Source organism: Triticum aestivum, unplaced genomic scaffold (assembly GCF_018294505.1).
Source record: "Triticum aestivum cultivar Chinese Spring unplaced genomic scaffold, IWGSC CS RefSeq v2.1 scaffold140664, whole genome shotgun sequence".
Taxonomy (NCBI): Eukaryota; Viridiplantae; Streptophyta; class Magnoliopsida; order Poales; family Poaceae; genus Triticum; species Triticum aestivum.
This window is the reverse complement of record NW_025228190.1, coordinates 21,416-23,699: the sequence shown is the minus strand read 5'-3', so window position 1 is coordinate 23,699 and position 2,284 is coordinate 21,416. Positions and strand designations below refer to the sequence as shown.

Sequence of the window (2,284 nt, the reverse complement as noted above, 5' to 3'; positions counted from 1 at the left end):
CAAAAAATAATTAAAAAGGGAATGCAACACGAGGATTTTCCAGGAGGTCACCCATCCTAGTACTACTCTCGCCCAAGCACGCTTAACTTCGGAGTTCTGATGGGATCCGGTGCTTTAGTGCTGGTATGATCGCATCCGACATGTTACCCCCGCCTTCGTCCCTTATGCTTGCCACTCCCAGGTCCACTGCAAAGATGATTGTCATTCTTACTACCATTACAACCGTTGCCTAATAATGGATAATGCCCTATATATACTACTTACTCCCCCCCCCTCAAACACGGAGACGAGTTTACCACGGTTTCCACCCCTCCCTCTATACCGCAGCAACACGTATTTTTTTACCCCTTTCAGAACGCGCTCCTCGCGCCACAAAGCCGCCTCTAGACGCGTGACCAATGAGCAGCGAGCTAAAACATATCGCAAATGTCAAAAATAATATAACGGGGCTAATATATATCGCGTACATGCCATATGTTTGTCACGAGGCGCAAAATATAATTAAAAAGGGAATGCAACACGAGGACTTCCCAGGAGGTCACCCATCCTAGTACTACTCTCGCCCAAGCACGCTTAACTTCGGAGTTCTGATGGGATCCGGTGCTTTAGTGCTGGTATGATCGCATCCGACATGATACCCCCGCCTTCGTCCCTTATGCTTGCCACTCCCAGGTCCACTGCAAAGATGATTGCCATTCTTACTACCATTACAACCGTTCCCTAATAATGGATAATGCCCTATATATACTACTTACTCCCCCCCTCAAACACGGAGACGAGTTTACCACGGTTTCCACCCCACCCTCTATACCGCAGCAACACGTATTTTTTTACCCCTTTCAGAACGCGCTCCTCGCGCCACAAAGCTGCCTCTAGACGCGTGCCAATGAGCAGCGAGCTAAAACATATCGCAAATGTCAAAAATAATATAACGGGGTTAATATATATCGCGCACATGCGATATGTTTGTCACGAGGCGCAAAAAATAATTAAAAAGGGAATGCAACACGAGGACTTCCCAGGTGGTCACCCATCCTAGTACTACTCTCGCCCAAGCACACTTAACTTCAGAGTTCTGATGGGATCCGGTGCTTTAGTGCTGGTATGATCGCATCCGACATGTTACCGCCGCCTTCGTCCCTTATGCTTGCCACTCCCAGGTCCACTGCAAAGATGATTGTCATTCTTACTACCATTACAACCGTTGCCTAATAATGGATAATGCCCTATATATACTACTTACTCCCCCCCCGTCAAACACGGAGACGAGTTTACCACGGTTTCCATCCCTCCCTCTATACCGCAGCAACACGTATTTCTTACCCCTTTCAGAACGCGCTCCCCGCGCCACAAAGCCGCCTCTAGACGCGTGACCAATGAGCAGCGAGCTACGCAAATGTCAAAAATGATATAACGGGGTTAATATATATCGCGCACATGCGATATGTTTGTCACGAGGCGCAAAAAATAGTTAAAAAGGGAATGCAACACGAGGATTTTCCAGGAGGTCACCCATCCTAGTACTACTCTCGCCCAAGCACGCTTAACTTCGGAGTTCTGATGGGATCCGGTGCTTTAGTGCTGGTATGATCGCATCCGACATGTTACCCCCGCCTTCGTCTCTTATGCTTGCCACTCCCAGGTCCACTGCAAAGATGATTGTCATTCTTACTACCATTACAACCGTTGCCTAATAATGGATAATGCCCTATATATACTACTTACTCCCCCCCCCCTCAAACACGGAGACGAGTTTACCACGGTTTCCACCCCTCCCTCTATACCGCAGCAACACGTATTTTTTACCCCTTTCAGAACGCGCTCCTCGCGCCACAAAGCCGCCTCTAGACGCGTGACCAATGAGCAGCGAGCTAAAACATATCGCAAATGTCAAAAATAATATAACGGGGTTAATATATATCGCGCACATGCGATATGTTTGTCACGAGGCGCGAAAAATAATTAAAAAGGGATTGCAACACGAGGTCACCCATCCTAGTACTACTCTCACCCAAGCACGCTTAACTTCGGAGTTCTGATGGGATCCGGTGCTTTAGTGCTGCTATGATCGCATCCGACATGTTACCCCCGCCTTCGTCCCTTATGCTTGCCACTCCCAGGTCCACTGCAAAGATGATTGTCATTCTTACTACCATTATAACCGTTGCCTAATAATGGATAATGCCCTATATATACTACTTACTCCCCCCCCTCAAACATGGAGACGAGTTTACCACGGTTTCCACCCCTCCGTCTATACCGCAGCAACACGTATTTTTTACCC

General features: G+C 47.9%; 4 non-coding genes and 1 pseudogene across 4 annotated transcripts; all 5 read right to left on the bottom strand.

The window, feature by feature from the left end:
• Window positions 1–18: 18 nt before the first annotated feature.
• LOC123173664 (5S ribosomal RNA) lies at window positions 19–137 on the bottom strand. The gene has a single exon (XR_006486413.1). It is a non-coding gene; the product is annotated as a 5S ribosomal RNA (ribosomal RNA).
• Window positions 138–509: 372 nt separating this feature from the next.
• Window positions 510–628, bottom strand: LOC123173562 (5S ribosomal RNA). The gene has a single exon (XR_006486329.1). It is a non-coding gene; the product is annotated as a 5S ribosomal RNA (ribosomal RNA).
• Window positions 629–997: 369 nt separating this feature from the next.
• Window positions 998–1,116, bottom strand: LOC123173455 (5S ribosomal RNA). The gene has a single exon (XR_006486229.1). It is a non-coding gene; the product is annotated as a 5S ribosomal RNA (ribosomal RNA).
• A 363-nt stretch (window positions 1,117–1,479) lies between these two features.
• Window positions 1,480–1,598, bottom strand: LOC123173663 (5S ribosomal RNA). Its single transcript, XR_006486412.1, has one exon. It is a non-coding gene; the product is annotated as a 5S ribosomal RNA (ribosomal RNA).
• Window positions 1,599–1,970: 372 nt separating this feature from the next.
• On the bottom strand, window positions 1,971–2,076 carry LOC123173634 (uncharacterized; annotated as a pseudogene).
• Between the last annotated feature and the right edge of the window lie 208 nt (window positions 2,077–2,284).